Below are 16,389 nucleotides of genomic sequence, written 5' to 3'. Positions count from 1 at the left end.
AACAAACTCGCATTTTAAAAAACATTTGAAAGCTTGCGTATTTATTAATATGGAAAACTCATTTGAACAAAAGGCACCTCAAATTTGCAAGTTCACAAACTTGAAAAAACACTTGAAAAATCTCATTAAATATATTTCTAGTCTTTGTCTAGGACGACTCCCATTGACTTCTACATAAACTTGCTAGCTTTTAGATGCCAAAGTTTTTGTTTTTTTTGCAGTTCATCTACCATTCAAGTTTTTGTACCATAATTTGAATTTTTGGAGTTTTAGCGTAAGAAAACCTGAATCGCAGAAAAAAATTGAATTCAAACACTGATAGATTACCCCCTAAGTATACCAGCTGCTAGATATTTTTTGTGAAATATCTACGTTCTACATACAGTGGAGGAAATAATTATTTGACCCCTCACTGATTTTGTGAGTTTGTCCAATGACAAAGAAATGAAAAGTCTCAGAACAGTATCATTTCAATGGTAGGTTTATTTTAACAGTGGCAGATAGCGCATCAAAAGGAAAATCGAAAAAATAACTTTAAATAAAAGATAGCAACTGATTTGCATTTCATTGAGTGAAATAAGTTTTTGAACCCCTACCAACCATTAAGAGTTCTGGCTCCCACAGAGTGGTTAGACACTTCTACTCAATTAGTCAACCTCATTAAGGACACCTGTCTTAATTAGTCACCTGTATAAAAGACACCTGTCCACAGAATCAATCAATCAAGCAGACTCCAAACTCTCCAACATGGGAAAGACCAAAGAGCTGTCCAAGGATGTCAGAGACAAAATTGTAGACCTGCACAAGGCTGGAATGGGCTACAAAACCATTAGCAAGAAGCTGGGAGAGAAGGTGACAACTGTTGGTGCGATTGTTCGAAAATGGAAGGAGCACAAAATGACCATCAATCGACCTCGCTCTGGGGCTCCACGCAAGATCTCACCTCGTGGGGTGTCAATGATTCTGAGAAAGGTGAAAAAGCATCCTAGAACTACACGGGAGGAGTTAGTTAATGACCTCAAATTAGCAGGGACCACAGTCACCAAGAAAACCATTGGAAACACATTACACCGCAATGGATTAAAATCCTGCAGGGCTCGCAAGGTCCCCCTGCTCAAGAAGGCACATGTGCAGGCCTGTCTGAAGTTTGCCAATGAACACCTGAATGATTCTGTGAGTGACTGGGAGAAGGTGCTGTGGTCTGATGAGACCAAAATAGAGCTCTTTGGCATTAACTCAACTCGCTGTGTTTGGAGGAAGAAAAATGCTGCCTATGACCCCCAAAACACCGTCCCCCACCGTCAAGCATGGGGGTGGAAACATTTTGCTTTGGGGGTGTTTTTCTGCTAAGGGCACAGGACAACTTATTCGCATTAACGGGAAAATGGACGGAGCCATGTATCGTGAAATCCTGAACGACAACCTCCTTCCCTCTGCCAGGAAACTGAAAATGGGTCGTGGATGGGTGTTCCAGCACGACAATGACCCAAACATACAGCAAAGGCAACAAAGGAGTGGCTCAAGAAGAAGCACATTAAGGTCATGGAGTGGCCTAGTCAGTCTCCGGACCTTAATCCAATAGAAAACCTATGGAGGGAGCTCAAGCTCAGAGTTACACAGAGACAGCCTCGAAACCTTAGGGATTTAGAGATGATCTGCAAAGAGGAGTGGACCAACATTCCTCCTAAAATGTGCGCAAACTTGGTCATCAATTACAAGAAACGTTTGACCTCTGTGCTTGCAAACAAGGGTTTTTCCACTAAGTATTAAGTCTTTTTTTGTTAGAGGGTTCAAAAACTTATTTCACTCAATGAAATGCAAATCAGTTGCTATCTTTTATTTAAAGTTATTTTTTCGATTTTCCTTTTGATGCGCTATCTGCCACTGTTAAAATAAACCTACCATTGAAATGATACTGTTCTGAGACTTTTCATTTCTTTGTCATTGGACAAACTTACAAAATCAGTGAGGGGTCAAGTAATTATTTCCTTCACTGTATATATATGTATATATATATATATATATATATACATACATATACACATTCAATGGTAATGTCGCTTATCCTACAATTCAAGGGACACGTTTGGGTGCATAAGACCTGGTTAAACAATATTCATCTAAACTCTCTCTGGACTCCTGAAATATAAAATGGCATAAATGAATGCAAAAAAAAACAAGTGAATTAACAACCCTACAGGCATTGAGGTAAACAAATGTTTATAATATTTTATATACCCCTTATAAAACATTACATAAAAAGACATTAGACGTCATGAGGAGTTATGTGACCTGTAAGAAAGCATTTGGGGTACATTATCCACTTTATATGTTGACTACTGTTAAAAAAGTTTTTTTTGCACAAAAAAACAGTGTCAAAAATCCAAAACCTCTAAAATTTCAAAGCAAAAGATGGATCCTCCTGGAACGGGAAGGGATCTACATGATCTTGACAGGTTTTAGCTGGCTAATTGTTGGATTTTGTCTTGATACATAGTAAATCATGAAAAATTTTAGCCTTTTCTATATGACTTTTAGTGCTAAAAGATCCGAAACAGGAAAAAATTTAGACCGTTTTGTAAATGAACCCCAAATGGTTCAGACTTTAGCTATTGTATGTAAAATAGTTGCAGTATAAGAATTAAATTTATGTATGGGTGGGGGGTCTGTGGCAATGTATAAAACTGACACGGCACTAACAATGCCCCTGCTTGCTTCACATTTGGGGAAATGTCTGTATTTCTATAGAGAATATTTGGCACATGACAGCCAGTTCAGCATTCCAAATGGATCTTCATTAATGCTTATAGCATAAAACACGTCAAACATTTAATTTAATTACTTTGGGAAGTGGAAAGTGTCTCTGGGAACCAGAGAATCAAGCAGTCCTGCCCAGGTGTTTTGTTTTCTTTCTCAGGTGGAACATAGTGAAACTGTTGGCAGTAAACCTTGATTACATATACAGCACTGCTTCAGCTGGTAATATTTAATAGTGGGATGGAAAACAGCTGGCATAAGGCCACCACATTTTTCTATGTGTGCCAAGGCTGCAATATTACATTTAAACTAACCAGTGGAGCAATTAGTTTAGCCTAAGGAGTCCTCTTCTTGTCTTTATTGGCCAACATTTGCCGACATTGGCCATATTGGTAGGTCTGGCAGAATAACATTGTTCTGGTGCAAGATTGTGTGCATCCATGGGTACCTGTTAAGTGCTTGCTCAGTGTTGGGCCCAAGTGATATCACTAAACCTATGTTTAGCTTGTCCAGATTAAATGTGCTTGTATAGAAAATGTGCATTTTCTTTTTCTATTCTCAAATACTCAAAATAGAGTGTTGTTTGTATACACTTACTGTTGAGCTCTTCCACCCCACAGAATCCAGAAAGTCTTTTAATTTATGTCCTTGTCCACCACCTTTAATTGCTGTGAAAGACCAAGGATATAGTGTAAAGTGAAAATTATATGCTTTTGCTTTCAAATGAAATGCATTTTCTAGACAAGCTCTAATCTGAGATAATACGTTCCCGAGACAATTTTGAAGGCCTGGATCATTAATTTTAAATAGATGCTAAATCTTTAGGTCAGTGCAGTTAAGTTTAGTATATAAAATGTGGCATTTCAAGCAATAATAATTTTTATGGTTAAGTTCTCCTTTAACACCTCCTTCACTAATGAAATGAAAGGACTTAGCAACAAACTCATGTATATGAATACAACACAGGATTTTTCTGATGAGTGATTGACTTTCTGCTACATTGTAAGTGCAATACTTCTATTTGAAAAAATATGCTGGTACAGGTATGGGACCCGTTATCCAGAATGCTCGGGACCTGGGGTTTTTCAGATAAGAGGTCTTTCCGTAATTCCGATCTCCTACTTTGTCTACTAAAAAAATTATTTAAACAGTAATTAAACCCAGTAGGATTGTTTTGGATCCAATAAGGATTAATTATATCTTAGTCGGGATCAAGTACAAGGTACTGTTTTATTATTACAGAGAAAAAGGAAATCGTTGAAAAATTAGAATTATTTGCTTATAATGGAGTCTATGGGAGATGGCCTTTCCGTAATTGGGAACTTTCTGGATAATGGGTTTCCCGATAAGGGGTCCAATACCTGTACAATTTTACAGGATGGGAGCGCACCCCTTCTTTTATGTTTGTATATAGATCTTTGCCTTCTTGGGACCAGCAGATTAAGGAGGCAGCGCCCAACCGTGAATACGCATTGGAGCCATCAGATTATTTGGAGTTTTGAACTTTATTTGTCATTTATGTACTTTTATTTCTGAACTTTTATGTACTTTTTTTCTGCATAAGGCTTTAATCTTTAATACCAGTAAGTGCCCCTTTTTACATATAAAACATGTTGAAAATGCTTCATAGAATTTTTTTCTGAACTGATAATTTCAGGCTTTGTAATACTGTGCCAGTATAGCAGGAAATCGAGTTTACTGTTCTAAATTTTCTAATTTTCTGGTGCCACTGGTCCATTAAACGGGAAGCATACCCACTTCTTCAAAATGAGTTGAATAAATAGGGCTTGTTCTGAGCATACTTTCTGTTTATTGTTTTGATTAAAATATATTTATGATTGTTGTGATATTTTTTATTTTCCAGCTTATTTTGGTACTTGAGAGCAATTGTAGAAGAGGAGAAGGTTGGCACCTGGGAAGAGGGATGCCTGTGTGCCTTCTCCCCACCTGCCCCATATGAATACAATTCAGCATTGCTGAACACAGATCATATTCATCTGCAGCCTGCAGGTCTCTGTGCGCCAATTTAGAGTGCACCTGTCAATTGCTTTTTAAGCAGGCCACGGTGAAAAGTACAAATTTTATTGTGCTGAGCTTCCCATCCTGTACAGAATAAATAACCCCTTTCCCTTTATTTATCAAAGTATTTTCAATACAGTGGGGGAGAGGAGGATAAAGGTTCAGGAGAGTAAAAATAAAAAATGATATATTAGTGCTTTATAATATAAAAATAAACATAAGTCTCACAAGCTCTGTTTATTGTGCTCATATTACATATTGTACAGTGAGATTAGCACAGCCAATGAGGTTTTGGTCTCCATTTACCAGTTCAAGTGAAAAATAGAATTCCCCCTGAAAAATACAAAACAAATTCAGAATAAGAAATACAAAATCATCAGTGCAAACGTTTTGATTAACACTTTTGTGTAGGAAGCCACTTTTATAACTGTGAATATGACACGTATCTCTACATATCAGCATGAAATAGAAAGCAGTGGTATATTTAGATCATTTTGTTTTGGAAAATACCATTAGTGATTTTATACTTATTTTTATGGTTTGCTTCAAATACACAAAATAATTCAGTGTTTTTAAACCAAATGTCTTTTTCTGTTCTGACTCCCTACTCCAGAACTAGCATCCAGGTAATACAGAGTGGGAATCAGTTATACACCAGAAACCTGATGCCCACTGGAGGAAATATTGGCCTTGATTTATGTTCCACATTTTCTCTGTGCTATACCTTGCTGTCCCTAGGTGATACTATGTCTGACTGACTATATGTTCCACCAAATGCTGGGTGATTGTTTTAATAGATGTTGGCTTGAATGCTACCCAGACATATATGAAGACAGATATTGAAGCTGGATCCTGCACGACTAATAGTTAAATTAGGTACTTGCTTCAAACTAAATATATCCCATGCAGCAAGACATTTACGTCTAAATATATTGCTAGTAATTCATACAGAATATGCCTAGCTTTAAATGGGATGGAACAGCAGCTTTGAAATGTATTTTAATTCAATAAGGTACCCTTTAGTAATGACCCTGCATCCTTGTTAGATTCCTTACAGTGATATATTCCTGGCAAAGTGGGACCTTCTGCATCTTTTAAAGCCTAGAGTCAATTTCCTAAGAACGAAGGGGAGAGCTTTTTGCATATTTATTTAAACTTTTCATGTTATCACATTGACAGACCTAAGCCAGCAACCTTTCCTTTCTCTTTTAATAGATTCTTTTAAGAAGATGACGCATCTTGAACCTAGGGTGGCCATACACGTTCAGATTTTAGTCTACTTCCAACGATTCGGATATTGATCGTATGTTTAAATGTAACGTATCTAAAAATAATATGCAGACTGAACTTGTAGGATAAAGTACTTAAAATACAAATAGGAGGAAGTTCTGAACATGAAATAACTGGCAGGTACCAATCGTATGAAAGTGACTTCCATTGTAGGTAGGGATGTACCGAATCAAAGATTCGGTTCAGGATTTGGCCTTTTTTGGCAAGATTTGGATTTGGCTGAATCCTAAAAATCACGTCACTTTTTGTCACTATTTTTTCCAGATTTAACCCTTCCAAAACCTAATTAGCATATGCTAATTAGGATTCGGATTTAGTTCGGCATTCAGGCGAATCCTTACGAAGGGTTTGGCCGAATCCAAAATCCACAATACAGCAATTTTTTCTTTTTTATTCTCTTGAAATATTAACATAGAATACAGCACCACAAGTCACTTACTTTGGGAAAAAATGGGATGTGAGGGGTGTGACAGGATGATCAATCTGAATGAACTCTAAAAACAAAATCAATACATAATCAGTATTCAAAATAATACGTTTAGTGCATATTTGTTACAAGCAATTTGACTCTACCCTATTGATCCTGGTAAAAATATATTTGTCTCTTTATGATCACTAAAGTTTTTACTCCCCTTGCTGCTTCAGTTTACTTTGGCATTCATTTTTTATCTTTATAATAAATGGGACCTTTTTTCAACATTTTTATTCAAAACTGGATGCTATATAACAACCATCAGGACTCCTGTAAGGCACTTGAGTACTTGAGATCTAATAAGACACACGCACAATCATTATTGGAGAAGGCTGTATATATTAGGACTGGGAAAAAATCCAAGTGTGAAAAGCAATTACTGTATATACTCGAGTATAAGCCTAGTTTTTCAGCACCCAAAATGTGCTGAAAAAGTCACCCTCGGCTTATACTCGAGTCGGGTGCCACTGTCCTTTGTGTGCAAATTAGGCCACCCACAACCAGACCCTCCAGTGCCTGTTGTTTTTGTTGACCCTCTTCTCCACTTACAGAGCTAGTTTACTGTTTTTCTTTGAAATACATATTTAAAAACATATACCCCACTGATGCCTCAATTAATGTAATTTTATTGGTATTTATATTTGATTATTGAAACTTAGCAGTAGCGGCTGCATTTCCCACCCTAGGCTTATACTTAAGTCAATACGTTTTTCCAGTTTTCTTAGGTAAAATTAGGTACCTCGGCTTATATTCGGATCGGCTTATACTCGAGTATATACGGTACCACACTCTGCAGAACTATACTGTACTATAGCCAGGACAGGATTTGTGGCGAGGCCACAAAGGCCTGGACCTAGGGCAGCACATATTTAGGGGCAGCATGCCACCCTGCCGCACCTAAATTTGCTCGTATGCAGAGCACTGGGAACAGGAGGCACAGAAGCCCATCCTGTCCCCAGTGCTCCACATGCGCAATACTGAGGGGGTGGAGGGTGCGGGTAATGAGGCCGTCCTCCCAAGAAATCTGGTACTGATTAATATAATTATCTCTTAATAATTTGTAAAATATACTGGTCCCCACCTCAGAACTTCCTGTTAATACTTTGTATCTGCTTCCCTACAAAGATAGCACTGTGTTTAAGAACACTTATGGGGCAAGGTACAAAGTAAAAAACTGGTGCAAAATGGTATTGTGCCCTGGGGAACAAGTCTTTAAGTTTTTTGATTAGAGTGCAAAGAATTGTAAATTGATCTGTATGCAGTGAAGTAAAGCATACAGAGAGGTGGGTTGCACATGGGAGTAGATTGGGACACTGCACATAGTTATATTGCTACATAGTTGAGCTGGGTTGAAAAAAGAAAAAAGTTCATCAAGCCCAACCCTTTCAAATGATCCCATGTGCACATATATACACATACTTATAGTGACCTATCTATACCCTCTCATAAATAAATTATATATACAGATATGGGATCCCTTATCCGGAAACCCATTATCCAGAAAGCTCCAAATTACAGAAAGCCTGTCTCCTATAGACTCCATTTCAATCAAATAATTCAGAATTTTTTTCTCTGTAATAATAAAACAGAACCTTGTACTTGATCCTAACTAAGATATAATTAATCCTTATTGGATGCAAAACAATCCTATTGGGTTTAATTCATGTTTTGTTGATTTTTTAATAGACTTAAGGTATGGAGATACAAATTATGGAAAGACTCCTTATCTGGAATACCCTTGGTCCCGAGCATTCTGAATAACGGGTCCTATACCTGTACTTGTACTAATTAACTGTAGGTCTCAAAATCAAGATCCCAATAACCTTAGATTTTAGGTTTGTTCAAGAAATCATCTGAGAATTTTAGATTATTTATAAGAAACTATTCTAATTGCCACTTTTTTGGGGGGAAAATGGAAACAATTTCATAACCATAAAACCAAGAGTAGGAATGTTCTGATATTGGGGCATGTATCAATAGGGGCATGGGATATGGCTATAAGCAGGTTGGCAGGAGCAATTATCTAGTATTTTTAAATGCCTGTACAACGACATAGCATAAAACTATGCCAGCCTAGAAATTCCCTAGAATGACACAAGAACATTGTAGGGTATAGATATCATAAAATACCTATATGAACATATCTTTACTCCATAACAGCACCATTCTGTTTGCACAGGTTGCAGTAGTCATATCACTAATGAAATTCTCATTTAATAGACTCCCCATGCAACATTTCTTTCTCAATTAATTAAACTTATTAGGTTGGCTTCATTAAATAAGGAAACAAATGGTTCCTTTCTATATATTATACTGAGTAAATCCTTCAGTTTCTTTGACTCTTTAGTTAAAATAACACGTTTAATTACTTTTTCACACCCCATCCCCCTTTGCATAGATATTTTAATTAACATACTCACAGTTTAGCACTATAAAAAGCCTTTGACATGTTCTTTATAATCTGCTTTCATAGAAGCTGACAAAGTACATTCACAGATTTTGCCTTGGTTTGTAAGTCTAAACTGTGAGACGAAAGATCATATAGTTACTTTAGATTAACTTGCGCTAAAGCTACAATTATTCTTTACCCCTTCCTTATGCATTTGGGATTAGTTAATTAGCAGTTTATACTATGTCGATTTTTAATTTGTTACTTCTTTGTTAAAGGGACAGTACTCTATAGAACGTGTAATTCTAAGCAACTTTCTAGTATACATTCATTACAAACTTTTACTGCTTTTAAAGTTATTTGTAAATGTAACTGATATAAGTGCCATTGTATGCTACAGTGTATTATCTACAAGAAAGCCTATGTCTTAATGTCCTAATTTAGCCCCAGTAAGAGTATATATGGCCTATAGTTTTAAATTCTTATATTTCTCAACATTAAGGGGCAGATTTTACTAAAACTGAACTGAAAACGTCAGCGTGGGAAAAAGTCGGCAAAATGTCATAAAAATCTGAATTTTCACACCGAAACCTCTATTTTTTTGAATTTTTGCACAAAAAAACAGCGTCAAAAATACGAAACCTCTAAAGTTGCGAAGCAAAAGAAGGATCCTCCCGGTAAGGGAAGAGACATCTGACTTCTACATGATCTCGACAACTTCTAGCTGTCAAATTGTCGGCTTCTCAATTTTAGCCATTTTTATGCATAGTAAATCTCAAAAGTTTCTTTTCTGTGACTTTTAGTGTTAAAAAAATTCTAATCAGAAAAAAATTAAAAATCCAAGCATTAGTAAATGGCCCTCTTGATCTCATCTGCTACTTAGCAGCATAGGTTAAATAGGACAGCACAGACAGTGTGCAGGGGGAACACCTCTGTCCCAGTGCTGTTTATAGCCCAGATTATATGGTTGTTTGAAGAGTCTATTAGCTCTTGCTGTCCCATTTACACTGTGGAAATTCTTTCTGAGAAACTCCCCCTGTCACCTTTATGTAATTACCAGCCTCCTTTAAATCTCTTGGTTATGTGAGGCTATAAATTTGTCTGTCATTTCTTTGACCCGATTACAGACTCCTAAACTAACTCTTTCCTAACTTTCTCACTGCCAGAAATGAATAAAACACAAGCAGCACCTGGAAAGGGTAAAAAAAAAAGTTAAAGCTCTGTGTTCCAGAAAGGGCGAAGGGCCCACTCAGGTCAGAGACCACCAGTGAAAAGTCCCACTATTCCCATAAGGCGCTGATTTTTTTAAAAACTAGAATGATATCAGTTTAGCTCCAATCATACCATATGAGAGAGAAAATCTAAAAAAGAGGCCTGGTTAATAATGGGCAAGGCTCTCTAAGTACTCAAGGGGGAATTCTATCAGGCCCTTAGGCCTTTGTTCACATTAACGTTTCTTGAACATTTAAGTATCATATCTTGAATGAACCACTGACAACTTGCTTGAGCCGTATGTCCTACTACTTTGCAATGCGTAGGCCTTTCCACTGGTGATTCCCTTTGTTGCCAGTGAAACCGCATTTGGAAAAGATTAGTCACCCGTGGTAACAGAGATTTATTACGGCAACTAATCTCTCCGTTGGGCATTAGATTTAAAAGCTGCAGTGACAAATTGGCATGCCACAAACAACAACAACTAATCGCCTGTGTGTCTTTTTGCTATGTAAGTGGTTGTGAGTAATTCATTTTTTGTTTTACTAACCAGATTCAGACCCTCCCTATCTGTCCACATTTATTTGACATGCAAGACTTGAACACAACTAAAAGCATTGCTGGGTACATTTTTAAAATATTACCTCCTTTTTTTCTCCCACAGAATGAAAACCTTGGTGCTGAACTCTCACAAATAGAAAAGTCATATGTTATGAACATTTTGTCTTTCAAGTATCCTTTGATGGTCAAAAATAGTTCATCAATATCATGTCCTTTGAAAAAACAAACAATAGATAGCATTTACAGACAAATGCAAGCCATTTAGTATTGTTTTTCTTTTCTCTCCGAAAGTAACCGGTAGTTTTAAGTAAGTCACCCATATTATTGCATGAGAAAAGATAACTATGCTTGTGCAGATTGAACTCAAAACAGGTTTGAATGATGATGATCAGTAGGACAGATAATGTGGAGCAAAATCTATAAATTATCATAGTCCTTAAATGGGCTGTCACCTTCACAATAGTATTAAAGAAACACATCATTTACTGAGACCCTAGACACGAGCACAATAGCACCTTAAAAGCACTTGTGTCCAGAGTCTGGCTGTGCTCTGCACCTGTTGCCCAATAAAAATTCCACACAAGAAGCAGAGCATTGTACCGGCAGGCAGTAAGTACGGTGTTCTGTTATGGCTTGTGCCCACCGCTTGACACACAAGTTAAGGGATGGGTTAGGGGCAGGAGAGGGGTTGCCTATGTGCTGCACACTGCCACCCCCCACTACAGTGCTGATGAACGCAGGTATTCATAGGTTGAACTCAGTTCACTGCACTCTGTTCTGTACCACAGAGACCTGCAACCGAGTAAACTGAGTTCAACCAAGAAGGCTGATGCCAGCTCGGGGCTGATTCTTGGCCTCCGTTTTTCCGCTGGCTGAAAATCAGCCCTGTGTGGATAGAATTCTAAAAGTAATATGTATATGCAGGTAATAACTGGTTTATTTACTTTTAAAATTTTATGTAACTAATCTGCATACATTTCTTGAATACACTTGAACTACTGAAAGACAATCATTTGATTGTTGTATTTGTCTTAATGTAAAGGTGGATATACATTTACAGATCACCAAGTCAGTATATTTTTGCCTGAGTGAATGTGTATCTCAAATAGGCTGATGCATTCATTTGGCCCTGAGACAACAATCAGAATTTGTACCTATGCACAATTGCCTATTCATGAAAAGACATCATCATTAGAACATTGTAGTCCTGTCAGATATCTAGACCATCTTTAGACAAATATTGTTGGGGCAGCCAATCAGACAGACCCTGTACTTTAGACAGTAAGGTGCTAAGTTGTCAGCTCATATCAACACATGTTTAGTTTAACTTTATGGTGTTTGTATCCTGGTCGTCTTTTCACAACACAGAAGGACTATAAACACAAATCCCATTTAGAGCTAATGCTTTCACTTTAGCTTTAGATAACACATATTGATGACTTGGACTCAAGAAACCTTGACAAGGGGACTCCTCAATTGCCCTTCACTTTCAACCATCCCTCTGAATCCCATTGTTACATACCTTAATGCAGGGGTCCCCAACCTTTCTTATTCGTGAGCCACAGTCAAATGTAAAAAGACTTGGGGAGCAACACAAGCACCATAAAGGTTTATGGAGGTGCCAAATAAGGGCTGTGATTGGCTATTAGGGGCCTCTATGCACACTATCAGCTTGCAAGGGCTTTATTTGGTAGTAAATCTTGTTTGTATTCAACCAAAACTTGCCCCCAAGTCAGGAATTCAAAAATAACTACCTGGTTTGGGGGCACTGAGAGCAACACCCAAGGGGTTGGGGAGCAACATGTTGCCCCTGAGCTACTGGTTGGGGATCAATGCCTTAATGAAACACCAGGAGCCAGAAATGGGAAAAAAAAGGCCACAGCGTTTATTCACATTTTATCAAATAAATAGAACCTTGCCAGCCTAACCCAAGGCTATTCTTAAACTATAATTCCATAAAAGATCGCTACTATGCTCTGCAGTTCCTTACTGAAGACTTGAGATCAGCACTATGTCATTATATCCACCACTAAGTATTTGGCTGCCTCTATCTACAGAAAAGATGGCCCCAAACTCTGCTGCCAGCAGGAGCTGCATCTCCCACCTATGAGAGAAGTTCAGCAGCCCTGCTGCCGTCCTGAATCTGCCTCGATGATAGGAAATCCAAGCAGGCTGTCACCTAGCACAAGCTGTAGTAGCGTCTCAAGTAGCGTATCAATCAACCCACCATGCAGTCAAATGAGAGAAGCTCCTTTCTCTCTCTTCTAAAATTTCCTGTGCAGTGCTCTGGAAAGGTCCTACCACTGCTGTGACAGATACAACTTAAAATACAGTACCAGGGGGGCGTGTCCAAGTTGGCGCCGTGAACAGTCGCGCTTTCTGTTGCTCCGCAGACACCACATGAATCCTGACTAATACAGCCTCTCCACCCATCCAAAAGAGCTCTACAAATAAGCCCAAAGCCAAAGGCAACAATTCGCCTACCGTGGCTGCGACAACCATGGGCAATTACGGCCCCAAAATGCGACCAGAAGCTGCGGCCCACCTTGAACGCTTTGCACATGGCTCCCAGCAACCAACGGAGCCAACCTCCCCTCCCGACTCACCGCAGCAGCAGCCAAACACAGACGCGCGAACGCTCTCTCACTGATATAATAGGAGGGGCCCTCGAAAACTGTACCACCGCCACCGGCCAATTTGAAGGCCTAAAAATGGACATATCACTCATCTGCCAAGATATGCAGGCCATACGTGAAAGGACTACAGAAGTGGAGAATAGGGTCTCAACGCTGGAAGACCAAGTGGCCCCTCTCACTCAAACCATACGGTCAGTGCAAACGCAGCTGAAGCACGCACTAGATAAAAACGAGGAGCTTGAAAAGAGGCATAGGCGCAATAACGTAAGGATAGTGGGCCTCCCGGAAAGGGCAGAAGGGAACCAGCCTATACAGTTTATTGAGACCTGGCTTAAAGACACACTGGGAGCCGAAAACTTCTCCTTAGTGTTTATCATAGAAAGAGCCCACCGAGTCCCTGCAAGGCCCCCCTCCCCGGGAGCCCCTGCCCGCCCATTTCTCCTAAGGGGTCTCAACTATCGGGATAGAGACGCCATCCTTCAAAAAGCACGCAAAAAGGGCCCGATACAGTACAATGGTGCTCACATCTCTCTCTACCCCGACTTCTCTCCAGCCCTCCAAAAGCAAAGAGCCAGCTTACAAGGAGTCAAACGTCGGCTGGGAGAAGCAAATATCACATACAGTATGTTTAATCCAGCTCGCCTAAGAATTCAGGACAACAACACTACGCAATTCTTCACTGAACCAGCAGAAGTAGAGAAATGGCTGGAACTGAAAGGGCCAGGCAACCGACACCCTCCAAGGAGCACAAGGCACCAATAACTTTACTGCATAAAGCTCTTTTCAGCTACGAGTTAACCTCCTACCAAACGAAACACCCCTCAATAACCCTGGAAATGCTTGAATCCCTTCGATGGACACTCTCAACTAGATCTCCCTCCAGTTTCCCAACAGCGGCGACCCTGGACCTCCACTTGCCAACAGGCACTACGGATCACTACCCAGCAGACACTACACTGGCTGCCTCCCACTACAGGCCTCCTCCTACTATGCACACTACGTGCCCCACAGGACAGGGCAAATGCCCGTGCTCTCTCCAAACCGGTGAGGTGACATACCAAGACCCGGGGACCAACCATCCACACCTTGCTGCCAACCTGACATTGGCTGCATCGTTTAATAGGTTGTAATGCTGTTTCACCCACACATCTACCCGGAATAAGATCGGGGATGGCGCCTACATGCTGGGTTTTACAGTCAATTATACTAAACACAATACCATCACAGTGATACTTCACAAACAAACTAAGTGGTACGCCACCACAAATCCATTTGGTGTTTCAGTTATGGGTATGAGACCAACCCTAGTTTGGGGGATGGGTAGGGTGGGAATGGGAGTTATGGGCAAACTGTTTTTATGTGTTAATGGTTTTTTTAATATTGCTATACATGCTATTTTACGGTTGGTGCAATGCTTGGGGCAGGATGCAAACGACGCCAAATATCCATTGCACTATATAAGTCCCTATGGCTATGTAAATGGTTAGTATTATGTCCTGGAATATCCGGGGCTTAAACTCAAAGTACAAAAGAAGCATTATGTGGATATACCTCAAGAGGTACTCCCCATCTATTTTGCTTCTCCAAGAGATCCATCTGGTTGGACAAAAGACCCTGGCGCTAAAAAAGCCATGGGTAGGCTGGACGCCTCATTCTCCACCTATTCCCGAGGGGTCTCAGTTCTGGTCAGGAAAAACCTTCCCTTTGAACTAACTCAAATAATATCTGACCACTACGGCAGATATATACTAATAGCTTGCCTACTGGGCAACGAACAACTTATATTGGCCAATGTATATATGCCACCCCTTTTCACTGCCACCCTATTACAACACATTGGGAAAAAACTGGCCGGTTTTCCTCCTGCCCCCCTCATCATGGGTGACATGAATCAAGTCATGGACCTGGCCAGGGATAGACTGCACTCCACCATAGAAGGTCCTACCAGCCTCACACACTGGACTCTCTAGGTCTCTCGGACATTTGGCGCTGGAAACACCCCACAGACAAGGCATATTCATGCCACTCCTTACCACATAAAACCTTCTCTACAATTGACATTGCACTAGCTACAGCTGACATACTTCCACTAGTAAAGAAAATCTCCTATCTACCGCAGCATCTCTCAGACCAGTCTCCCCTCCTATTGCGACTCCAATGGCTCCCCAATACCACAGAGAGGCTTTGGCGGCTAAGCCCCCTCTGGCTCAAACACCCTGATATAGCAAACTCCAACAGGAAGCATACCTAGAATACTAGGAACTCAATACAGGGTCCGCGCCACAAGGTATAGTCTGGGATGCTTCAAAAGCAGCCACACAGGGCTCTCTCATCACATTAATTTCCCAAGCTAGGAAATGTCCAGGGAATCCATCGCCAAGGCAGAGGAACACCTTGCAGAGACCCAACGCAACCACTTTCATAACCCCTCAACAGACACATATGAAGAAGTCAGGAAAGCAGAGGGAGCTCTGGCCAGAGAATCTACTACAACAACTAAGAAAGCTCTGTTATATAACACACACCGCATATTTGACAAAGGGGACAAGAACAGTAAAATACTAGCTATACTAGCTAAAGAGCAACAAGCCTCCATAGCTGTATCACGCATCCAAACCGAAAGTGGCGACATAGTCCATGACCCTCACTTGATAGCGGAAATATTTGCCTCTTATTACCAAAAGCTATATAGTTCCACAGCTGCGTATACACTCCCACAGCTGCGCCACTTCCTAGACTCTATACATATACCTAAGCTGAACTACTCAGAGGGAGCCTGGCTAAATGCCCCTATCACACCTGAAGAGGTCACTGGGGCGATACGAACCCTTCCCTCTAACAAAACACCTGGGCTAGACGGACTCCCCCCAGATTGGTACAAAGCCCTGAATGACTTGGTGACTCCCCATTTACTAAACAGGTTCCAGGCTTCCTGGGACTCTCAATCACTACCCCCATCATTTGCTGAAGCACTTATAGTTGTAATCCCTAAAGCTGGCTGAGACCCTACCCTCTGCAGCTTGTACCGTCCAATATCACTAATCAATACAGAT

General features: G+C 40.0%; 1 long non-coding RNA gene across 1 annotated transcript; it reads right to left on the bottom strand.

Moving 5' to 3' along the window:
• Positions 1-4,998: 4,998 nt before the first annotated feature.
• LOC116411469 lies at positions 4,999-6,942 on the bottom strand. The gene is made up of 2 exons (XR_004223116.1): positions 6,506-6,942; positions 4,999-5,109 (listed from the first exon to the last, which is right to left on the bottom strand). It is a non-coding gene; the product is annotated as an uncharacterized LOC116411469 (long non-coding RNA).
• Between the last annotated feature and the right edge of the window lie 9,447 nt (positions 6,943-16,389).

Source organism: Xenopus tropicalis, chromosome 6 (assembly GCF_000004195.4).
Source record: "Xenopus tropicalis strain Nigerian chromosome 6, UCB_Xtro_10.0, whole genome shotgun sequence".
Taxonomy (NCBI): Eukaryota; Metazoa; Chordata; class Amphibia; order Anura; family Pipidae; genus Xenopus; species Xenopus tropicalis.
The sequence above is the reverse complement of the archived record's forward strand: the minus strand, read 5'-3'. Positions and strand labels throughout refer to the sequence as shown.